Consider the following 12,066-nt stretch of genomic DNA (forward strand, 5'->3'; position numbering starts at 1 on the left):
TCATGTCACTAATCCCTGTCATTTCACTGTTTCATTTTATGACCATGTCGTGCACAGGGACAGGCCCCCCAGGGACGTGGTCACGGCACCGAGCCTGTCGGAGTTCCAGAAGCGTTTGGACTTTGCTCTCAGTCACATGGTCTGAATTTTTGGGTAGAGCTGTGTGGGGCCAGGAGTTGGACTCGATGATACTTCTGGGTCCCTTCCAGCTCAGGATATTCCATGATTCCATTATTTTATTCCATTTCATTTCACTCTGAGCACCTGTCATGTGAGGACAGGCTGAGGGAGCTGGGCTTGTTTAGCCTGGAAAAGAGAAGTCTGAGGGGAGACCTCATCAGTGTGTATAAATATCTGAGGGGAGGGCATCAAGTGGATGGGGCTGGTCTCTTCAGTGATGCCCAGTGACAGGACAAGAGGCAACGGGCACAGACTGAAGCACAGGAGGTTCTGGCTCAATATTTGGGGGCACTTCTCTGCTGTGAGGGTGACAGAGCACTGGGACAGGTTACCCAGAGAGGCTGTGGAGTCTTTGGAAATACCCAAAACCCACCTTGATGCCATCCTGTGCAACGTGTTTTAGGTGATCCTGCTCAGCGGGGTGGTTGGACTCGATGATCTTCAGAGGTCTTTTCCAGCCTCACCCATTTGGGAATTCTGTGATCTTATCTTATTCTTCCCTTCCCTTCCCTTCCCTTCCCTTCCCTTCCCTTCCCTTCCCTTCCCTTCCCTTCCCTTCCCTTCCCTTCCCTTCCCTTCCCTTCCCTTCCCTTCCCTTCCCTTCCCTTCCCTTCCCTTCCCTCTTCTTTTCAATTAATTTTCTATTCTATTCTATTCTATTCTATTCTATTCTATTCTATTCTATTCTATTCTATTCTATTCTATTCTATTCTATTCCATTCCATTCCATTCCATTCCATTCCATTCCATTCCATTCCATTTCTTTTTTTTTTTTTTTTTTTTTTTCCTAAAAGTTTCTGGCTTGTGATGCAGAGGGAAACTTGTGCGGCTCAGCGGCAGGAGGCAGGTGAAGGTCACCAAGCTGACTCTAAGAAAGTCGCGTTATTTTAGCAAATCTCATTATTGAAGCTGATACCATGATTTCAACAGATTCGTTTTTTATTATTGCTATTGTGGTGGTTTTTTTTTTAGACATCTGATGTTGGCAGAGTTCAAAAACGAGCTTGCAGGGTCTCTCTGTTCGCCCGTGTTAAGCACATGAGGTAGATGAATGCAGCGATTACTCCTGGAGCTGAGATTTGTGACAAGGGAATATTTTTGCTCGATCCCTTAGCCAAGGTTTTTGCCCGTGCTTGCCAAGTGACACCCGGTACAGACTTCCCCAGCCTCCACTTGGCTGCTAGCTGGCAGCTGCCTTTTCACAGCTGAAGATGGGTTTTTGTGCATGAAAGCCCAATTATTTTTATTACTTATTTTTTATAACTACACCAGTTGGTCTCACAAGACAAGTCTCCTCTTGGATATCCCTGGACCATCATGGCCACATTTCTCCAAGTGCATTTTAGGACAAAAAGAAAGCAATTAAGCTGCAGTAAATGTTGAGGCTCCCAGCACAGATTTAACTTTTTCATTGAAATTGGCTCTTTTGTTTCTTCCCGACCTTGTTTCCCCACTACTACCTGCTGTCATCTCCAAGACCTCCCAGGGGCTTTGAAAGACAAACCCCACCAAATAAAAGACCAGAAAGAAGCGACAAAGCCACAAATGCTGTGTTATCATTCGGTTGGGGGTCCTGTTGCTGCTCACCCCTCCATCCAAGGTCTCCCTTTAACCACTGGCCACTGCTCGGAGGAGCTCTGGAGCAAGCGAGCCATGAAAGCAGTCGCTTTTCTTGCGAAACATTTCAGCCACAGAGCTGAAAGTGATGCCAGCTGCTTGGCCCCGGGGCTTGTGCTGTGTACACAGGGGCCCGGCACCACTTGATCTCCACTCAGCCTCTCGTGGTCAACGCGCTTGAAGACCAAAGCACCGCAACATCAAAGCTGAATGATACTGGATTCGAGCAAGGACAGAAAATTACCAAGCTTCCTCCTTCACTTTGTCCTGAGTTTGACTTTTCCCCGAGCTGAAGTGTTGGATGGAAAGTCAGAAACACCTCCCGTAACCCTCCGGTGTTTGCTCCCACGCTCACTGTTTGGTGACAGAGGGTCTCCAGGACTCATGGAGAGACTCTTCATGTCACCTTGATCCGCTCAGAAGAAAAATCCCACGGGCTGAGGCGTTTCCTACCAACATGCAAGTGCTCTTGACCTACAGAAATGTCGCAGTTGGGTTTTCACTGCTTTTTCAGCACTTGCGTGTATTCCTGAGCACCCCCTGACTCTGCCCAGGTAAATACCAAGGTTTGTGTCGGATCTGGCTGGAAGAGAGGGACCATGGAAGTCCCCTGCATCACATACTGCATTCATGCTTGGAGTTACAGCTCAAAATGGACACAACCATCTTCAACAGCTATTGACTAATCACCAAAATTAAGAACAGATGCAAAATAGAGCCATAACCTGATGAAAACACAAACTGTTACTTGAACATGCAAGGCATTAATAGATAAGATGGTGGTGTGGTTTAACCCGGCCGGCAGCCCATGGTTTGCTGGAACATCTCATCTTTTAAATGATATGTGTCTTCTTAACCCGTCTGCATCTCCCACCTGGACCTTGTGTATCAAAACGTAGGGGACATGTCCTGTTAGTAGGCAGCAACCCTCATCTGATGAGTGCAAATTGGACTGAGCCATTAATGCATCGGATCCAAGAGCACACAGCAGATTCAGACTCAGCTGAGCATCTGGTTTCATGGCACAAACGGCTCAATGGATTGTGTCTGTGTCTCTGGACGACACTTGTTTGGCAAATGCTGCATCTTGTTGAGCTGGGACCTCCTCAGTAGGACAAATTTGGATCATTAGGTGACAAATGCCCCATGGGAGCCGGTCTGCTTCTCCATGAGATCCTAGTCCGTGGCAGCAGTTATCTCAGCGAGACCTCTGGTTCGTGCACGTGGTCCTGTTCACGAGTTTCCTTCTCTCTGTCAGGGCACGATGCAGCTGAATTCCTCCGGAGGCTGGAGATGAATGAGTCTTTGTAGCGAGAGTCCTCGGGGAAGGGAAAAACACAAGCTAAGATTCAAAAGTTTCTTTGAGAGATGGTTTATTGAGGGCTGTACGGGAATGACAGCAGCGAGAGCAGCGTGGGCGTATCAAGACTCATCATTTGTTTATGGACTAGCAGGGATTTCTGCCCCAAGCTGAGATTTATCTGTCATAAGTGGAAAAGGAAGAAAAAGATGTCTGTGTCAGTCATATGATATTCATGAGCTGATGTGGTATAACAGAGACAGAGGCTACTTTGATCCCAGGTGAGGAATTTCCCCAGGAAAAAGGAGTGATTTGTGCCACCGTACAAGGCACCAGTGAGCTTCCATCTGGAGTCTGGGCATCGTTTTTGTCACTCAAGCTCAGGACAGACTACTCTGTTCTGCAACAGGTCAGAGAGGAGCTCAGAGAGGATGGATGACAAGGCAGGGTCTGTCCTACATAGGAGGATGAAAAAGCTCAGCTTGGTTAGCTTGGCAGCGGAGAGGCCAAGAAGGGATGCTGTGGTTTTTATTACACAGCATAGGAAGGAATAAATGCTAGGGAATGAGATAAAATGTTTAAGCTAATGGTTTGTGCTGGCACAGAAGCAAATGGCAATGAATGATGCACCTGTAGTACCCTGTTCAGACTGGGAGATTTCTGTCAATCGGAGGAGGGAAGGGTAGGACAGCCTCTTAGGTGGAACTGTGGGAGCAGAAAACCAGCTGGCTTTAAGGATGGAGTTTGATTTATGAGAAGTAATATGAGGTGTGAGAAGGGAATTGGCCTGGACACCAGATGTCCTTCTCAACCTGAAGTCCTCTTTCTACAAGTGCAAGCTCAGCAAAAAGGTCAATTTGGCAGCAAGCCCTATTCCACCCACTGCATTTTAATGCATTTGGTGTGGTCCCACTCCGGCAGCCAGAGCTCCAGCAGCAAACCCTGCCGACATCACGAGGCTGATACACAGCTCATGAATCCAAGGGCAGGATCAGGCTTTGGTATGGTTTTGGTTTTCTCTCATGTATTCACCGAGCTCATATTTCAATGATCAATGTCAAACTTCTGAAATCTCCCTTAGAAAATGGGACTGTGCCTCTGGTCCTGGCACATGTGGTTGAAGACCTCTCTACCATAACATTTATGTTAGTACTCAAAATACGTTTCATCCTCAGTGAAAATGCCATAAATGTCCTTAGAGGATATTCCATACTATGTTGTGGGGCAGTGATGTAGCAGGGGTGTGCAGGGTGGCTGCACAGTGTTTGCACTGGTGCTCACTGATGTGACAGGTCATACTACAGAGCTGTCGTTAAAGCTTTCCACCACATTTCAAAGCTTAGGAGATCCTCTGTGTCCTCTTTGCTACCTGACGGAAATGAACAACTGATAAAAAGAGCCGCCCCGTTTGCTTAGTGATTTTTCTGAAACCAAATCAAGCTCTGTTGGCTGAAAATAAAAAACAATCTGCTACCATCAAGTTCAAAACAAGAACATTTATGGAACCCCATAATGGTTTGGGCTGGCAAGGACCTCAAAGCCCTCCCAGTGCCACCCCCTGCCATGGGCAGGGACACCTCCCAGCAGCCCAGGCTGCCCAAAGCCCCATCCAGCCTGGCCTTGGGCACTGCCAGGGATGGGGAAGCCACAGCTCCTCTGGGCAGCCTGGGACAGGGCCTCACACAGTCCCTCCCCAGCTCTCCTGCAGCCCCTTCAGGCCCTGGCAGGCCGCTGGGAGGTGTCCCCGGAGCCTTCTCTTCTCCAGGCTGAACACCCCCAGCTCCCTCAGCCTGGCTCCACAGCAGAGGGGCTGCAGCCTCTGAGCATCCTCGTGGCCTCCTCTGGACTCGCTCTGATCCATCCCTGTCCTTGTGCTGGGCCCAGAGCTGAACGCAGGCTCCAGGTGGGGGCTGAGGAGAGCAGAGCAGAGGGGGACAATCCCCTCCCTGCCCTGCTGCCCACGCTGTGTTGGTGCAGCCCAGCACACGGTTGGCTTTCTGGGCTGCAGGCACACATTGCTGGCTCGTGTTGGGCTCCTCATCCACCACCACCCCCAGGTCCTCCTCAGGGCTGCTCTCCATCCATTCCCCACCCAGCCTGGATTTGGGTTTGGCATTACCCAGGCACAGGTGCAGGGTTTTGCCCTTGGCCTTGTTGAACCTCACGAGGCTCGCACAGGCCCACCTCTCAGGCCTGCCCAGGTCCCTCTGGATGCCATCCCTTCCCTCCAGCATGTCGACCGCACCACACAGCTTGGTGTTGGCAAACTCTCTGAGGGTGCACCTGATCCCACTGTCCACATCACCAACAGAGATGTTAAACAGCGCCAGTCCCAGTACCGAACCTGAGGAAAACCTCTTGTCACTGTAGAAGGCCACCACATTTGTCAGGCATGATTTGACTGCCACAGTTTTGATGCCCTGTAGCACCGAGTCACTGCTTTCTAAAATATCAGTCTTCAGTGAAAAGCAGGTAAGCTTTTCTGCTCAGAAATCAAAGCCTAACTGTTATTTTTTTGTTGTTTTTTAATGGCTAAAATAACATCTAAAGAAGTCTCAGATGGTTTAACATGGCAATGGTTTGTTCTGGTCAGGCTACATGCAGTTTCCCTTCCCTTACTCTTGCTTAGTATGCTTTACATTTACCACAGCCGGCTGTGTTTAAGTGTCAGAGCCATTCCAAGGCTATACACCAAGCTGGAGCTCTCCTTTTTCAAAAAATAGTCCTGGCACTGCTTCCAAGAAACAGATTTGGCACATAAATTGCAGAGAGCTTTGGAGTCTTTTCAGAACATCAGCTCCACCGACTCCTAAAGAAAAACAAACTCTCTCCTCTAATATTTTATTCATTCTAAAGGCCATCATGTGGCTTTTCCTGCTCTCTGGGTGAAGATTTAATTCAGCACACGTATGAAAATGTCAGCATATCCCAAAGCTAACTATATATCCTTGCCATTGCTGCCGCTGCCCCTGTGACTCCTCAGCTGGCTGCCAGCAGGCAGCACCGTCCTCAGCTCTGCAGGTCCTTCCAAGCAGCCTGGTGCACTGGGGTTTGTGATGCATCACTTTGTTCTATAGCTCTTTGTTAGTGCTGGCTCTCTGCTGCGATTTATCTCGGTCCTGGCCCCAGCAGCAGCAGCCACTGCTCTGCCATCTCCTTCCCCGTAGTGATTTCAGCTTCTCAGCATCACCGTTAGTGATTACAGGTTGGTAATTGGGTTTTGCTCCATTAAATCAGCCCCCTGCATGATGATGGCCTTTGGGCTGTTCTATTTGGCATGGTCTTTTTTTGAACAGATGTGGTCTTCTTTGGAGCTTACTAGCAAAGCTTCCACAAACCAAAATTCCTCGAGGAGCCAGGAGCTACTTTTCCCTTTGATTTCAAGTCCAAAGGAAACCTGATTAACAGACCTGCTTTGTTACAATGGACTTTAAACTCCTCTCTGTCCTAACAAATAATCAAACAGCCACCCCAAGGAAACACTGTGGAAGAAGAAAAAAGTGGACAAACCATCATGACACTGGGATCTCTCTCTGACCTCCCAAAAGAGGTGTGTTCATCTCCATCCATGGAGAGGTTCACCCAAACCTGGCAATCCTGCATAGAAAGGGATATTTTTTTCCATCAAGTCCTGCAGTTCTGGGGTTTTGCCTTTGCATGTGCCACTGGGACATGCCCTGCTGAGAAGACACGGGGTTTCTGAAGGTTGCTTGTAGGAAGAAAACAGGAACCAAACCCTTTATGTACTGCAGTTCCCACAGTCAGGTTTACTTAGTAGCTGCCTGTAAGGACCAAAGGATCTCTAAACTGACACCGAGGGGAGTTACAGACATCTTCAAATGGAAACAACAAACCCCAAATTCATCAAAACTATTTCTACCACACCCTGTCTGTAATCTAGAAATCTAGCAAAAGCTCCTTGCTCACTTCTCTTGGCTTATAGCAAATTTATTTGAGTGTCTCTGTTACTGTTATGGGAGACTTTCTTTTAAGAATTTATGCATTATTTTAGGGTGAGTGGAAGAATCCACTGGCAGCCAGTGGATTCAACCCAAAGGGGATTGATTACAGCATCACCAAAGTGATATGTACCAGCACTCAGCACTGGGGCTGATATGAGGAGCCCAAGACAACCAGCTCCTTCCAGCACAGGGATATTGTGGGCACTGGCTCAGACATAGAGAGGGCATTAGCCCATCAGCAGGAGAAAAAAGTCATAATAAAAATCACACGTTTTATCATATGCAATAAAGTCTGGGGGAGCTGCAGGGCAGTCAGCAGAGGGAGACGTGGGCTCACACATGCAGCACGCAGCCCCAGCCCGTGGCATCCCTCAGAACTGGCAAATGAGGCAGGTTTAAAGCGTTTCACCAAAAAGCAATTCATTTTACTTTTTGCACATTGATGTTTTAATCTTTGAGAGACTGAACAAATAAAAGAGTTGTTACGTTCAGAGTCAGGGATGTGCTGTCTGAATTATTCATTATAATCAAATTTCTCCTTTATGTTTTCCAGCAGTTTGAGTTTCATCAGGACTGTGGATTCTCCCTCTTTCACATTATCTTATTGAATGTGTCATAGAAGCCTTCCCATCTGCTCCTTCATGCCTGAAAATCTCAATTGAAAGAGGCACAGCATTTGATAGATTTAGAAAAATCTTTTTTTTTTTTTCTAAAAAAAAGTCAGAGAAATGCCTCATATTACATATATATAATATTTCTTTATATGAATATAAAGAAAATATGAAGAAAATGCCTCCAGCATGGATGGATCTTCCTACTTTGCTCTGATATAGAAAAGCAGGAATTACAAGAATTTGCTGGTGGGTTTTGTGGTTGTTCTTTGTTTGTTTTCTGTCTGATAGGTGCAAATAGTAGAACAGATTGATAGATGTAAATGGTAAAGATAAAAAGATGCAAGTGGTAAAATTGTAAATAATAGAGAAGCTATTCCTAAACTAATGTTCTGAATGACATTTTAATATCTTAATATTAATAGCATTATTAAGCTTTTATATTTCATCTGCTTCCATCGCTTTGTATTGTCAATAATCTGCTCACAATACTCATTTTATTGATTAATATCTGTTCTAAACACCTCTCCTGAACTCATCCTTTGGGTGTATATATCTAGTTACTCTGTAGAAATAGTGCTGCGGCCTGACAAAATGTTAACCCAGTGACCTTTTATATAAATCTCTGTAGTTGCAAGCGTTATGATCTTTCACACTGAGCGTGCATGGCCCCAGCCCGTCTCTCCATGCACATCCTAGCACCTATGTCCTGGTGCCCGCAGCCTGCCTGCTGGCTCCCCACCCATGTCCCAACACTGGGGGGTTCCCCCGAATCCATATGTTTGGGACAAACAGGCCCTCAGGGCAGCTGACCAGAGGGAATGGCCTCAAGTTGCACCAGGGGAGGTTCAGGTTGGCAATGAGGAGCCATTTCTGCTCAGAAAGAGCAGTCAGGCACTGGGACGGGTTGCCCAGGGAGGTGGTGGAGTCACCGTCCCTGGGGGTGTTCAAGGAGAGGTTGGACGTGGTGCTTGGGGACACGGTTTAGCGGGTGACGTTGGTTGTACCAGATGATCTTGGAGGGCTTTTCCAACCCTAATGATTCTGTTCTGTGATTCTATGAGATTTCACAGGCACCCTGAGCAGGACCGAAGAGCCAGGCTTGCATCAAACCCTCCTGCTTTTCGCTCCATCCCCCTGCCAAGCCTGGTGGCTGCCAGCAGCGCAGCACCCAGGCAGGACACCTTCCTCTGGCTGAGGCGTTGGGGTGCTCCTGCCAAGGCCGAACATCTGCGGCGAGGAGCTGGGCCCACGTCCCGCTTCCCAGCCAGGGATCACTGAGCGCCTGCCAGCGAGGGAGGAGGTTTCTGTGGTACAAAATCTCTCCAAGGCGCTGCCTGGTTGACTGCCCACACACATTTACCCTTCCCTCCATATGTGCTCTGTTCCCCTCCCTCCCCTGTCCTCCTCCTGCTTTGAGGAGTTTCCCTGATGTGAGGTTGTGAGAAATGAGAGCACCTGGGCAGTGAGCTTTTGGTGAAGGACGATTCAGTGCCACAGAAATAGCAAACCAGAAGGGAAGTGCTTAATTAACTACACACAAACTCAATGAGCAGGTGATAGCAATGAGGGTAATGAAGGCCAGGACGCCTCAGGCAGTGGCTGAGGAGAAGTTAAAAGAACGAATCCAGCTATGGGGATGGTCAGCCTTAGTTTGTGACCATTAAGAAGGAAAAAATATGGTTAGCATAAGTACTATGGGTTATTTAAGGGGGCTTGGGGCACTGCACAAAATTTGTTCAGGGGAACAATCAAAGACATGGAAAGGGCATGACCAGGATGGAGCAAGTATGAGAAGATGGTAAGGAGGAGGGATAGAGGGGCGCTCACCTGTCCACACTTTGCACCTGACCCCTGCAGTCTGGCCTGTCTTCTTGTTCAATCCCATTTTTTCTGTATCGCCTCCCAGTTTGCCAACACCTGCAGTAGCCTGGCTATGTTTCTTTCTCTAGAGAATTCAGCCCCACATCCCTGCAATTTGCTTGCAGACTTCAGGCTGCACTGGTTGGTGAGTAGAAAACCCGCAGCTAGAAGCGGTCAAAGGCTGGTACAGGTCAGGGAGCCTGGCTACAAGCACTGCACAGAGCTAGGTCTTGCTGATTTTTCAGGGATCTGTGAAGCCAGAAAGTGTGTGAGTGAGAGCACACACAGCGATGAGGCTGTAGAGCGTGTGCTCAGCCTTGCTATGGGCTGGACCCCAGCAGAAAAGAGCAGCCCCATCATCTGCTAGAGGTGTGGAGATGCCTGGGGAGGTGCCCCCAATCTTCCATCTATAATGTATGGAAGAATATTGAAGCTTTGAAGTATGGGAGAGAGGAAAAAAAAATCCACAAAAGCACCAAACAGCAAAGATTTTGTATCCTAGCAGTGAGATATGTAAATGCACTGGCTGAACAGAGTACCCAAAAAAAGGTTATGCTTGTTCAAAGTCACACTGCACTTTTTTTTGGTGCCAGCCTGGAACTCTCCTGCCAGCAGGCATTCCCCTGCTTCTTGTGAGCGTGCTGGGCTTTAAAGAAATGCAAAATCTCAACTGCAACAAGAAAGAAAACGTTTTATTGAGAGCAGTAAGTCATTACAACGTGAGCACAGGGGGGCTGCTAAGAAGCAGCTCCTACACGTAAGTAACAGTCAGTGGAACAAGGGTAATAAAAAATGCAAAGAAAACAAGGCAAGGTGATTCAAGCTGCTTTCAGACAGGCTCCCTTTTTTTTTTTTTTTTTTTTTTTTTTTGGAGTGTGAGGCCCAGCGACATCAACAGCCATTGAGTTAAAGTCATCTTTAGTGAGACTGAAGCCAGTCAATCGTTTGCAGCATCTTGAAACAAGGGAACCACGTCTAAACATTGAAAAGTTGAGGTTCCAGTGTCTTCAGATCTGGAATTGTCCACTCAGGTACCAAAGTGAGTATTAAAATGTTTATACTGCCATTCTGTGTGGTAATTGTGCTGCCGTGACTGTAAAGCAATCAAATAACTGTAGCATCGCTTTCAGACAATACTGTTGCATAATGAATTCACATAAAGGCTGAAAACATTGAAATTCACCCAAGAACACAAAAATACAGCCTTTATTCCCTCCTTGTAGCTGATGAATTCAATGAGGCTGCAGCTTAGCCATTTCTCTACTAGCTGTTGAATACAAAGCCTGAGAAGTAGGTCTTGGAAAAGTTTGTTTTACTGCCTTTTATGAGCTTCAACAGGCACAGAAAACATTCATCCCTGCCTTGCACAAAGCTGTGGAGTGAATTAGAATGAGACCACGTACTCCTGTGGGTTAAATACTTGCTAAGAGGGAGCCCTGCCACCCATTTGTTCATTGCAAGAACCGCAGCGTGCCCTGCGAGGGCCAGCAGTGAGCACGATGAAAGTACTTCCACAGAATTACTTTTTCTTAGGAGTCTATTTAACAAAATGGCACATATTTTTATCTCCGGGCAATGAAATGGAGAAATGAGCTTTCCTTTCTCTTTTTAAAGTTACTAAAATTGAGTATGGAGAGTTTTTGTAACGGCATTCAGAAGTATGAGTTATTTATCTAGATAATCCACATGAACTGGAGCGTCACCCTGAAAATGAAGCAGGGCTTCCTTGACAGCCTGATCCTTTTTTGCAACATAGAGACCTTAGGTTAAGACACAAGTAAACTGACAGCCTTCAATATGCTTGAAAGAACTGAGGTGACAGACAAGACATTTCAGTTAAAGATTTGTGAAATAAGATAAAATATTGACCCTTTTTTTATAGCTTTTTGACTAGAAGTGATACATCCAGCATGCCAGTAACAGAAGAAGGCTTCTTAGTACCTGAGTATCAACTTCATGCCCAGCAAGCAGAGCTGAATACCAGCTCCATGTCAGGAAGAGTAACTCCAGCAACCATTGTTACGTTAGATTAATGTTATCTTGAGATCACAGACACATTTGGGCAAGAACCCCGTAGTTGCTTCTTTTTAAACAGAAAAGGAACCCCTTTGACTTCACAGCCCCAGATAAAAATTAATTAATTGAACAAATGAAAGGGGTTGTAAGGAACCATAAATTTAGCATGAACTGCCTTGAAATGTGAATGCAAATGATGTCAAAGGACAAGGATAACCAAAACTGTCACTGTCAACACAAGATGTGTTTTATAATGAAGTGAGGGAACTCTCAAATACAGCATGATGGCTGCTGAAGGGTATGGCTGTAAGCTGGTCTCCAGCACCAATTACAAGGCTTTTCTTCCCTGCTTTCTTTTTTCTTTTCTGCTAATCTTTCAAATTTGACAGTGAGATTCAACCTTTCAGCACCCACACTGTGCTTAAAAGTTTTGGTAATAAACTCTAGGCAGCTCACCCGCTCGATGCCAGAAGCATCTGCCATCTCTTACAAAAATCAGCATTTCTGAAGCAGGTGA

Source organism: Anas acuta, chromosome 1 (assembly GCF_963932015.1).
Source record: "Anas acuta chromosome 1, bAnaAcu1.1, whole genome shotgun sequence".
Lineage (NCBI taxonomy): Eukaryota > Metazoa > Chordata > Aves > Anseriformes > Anatidae > Anas > Anas acuta.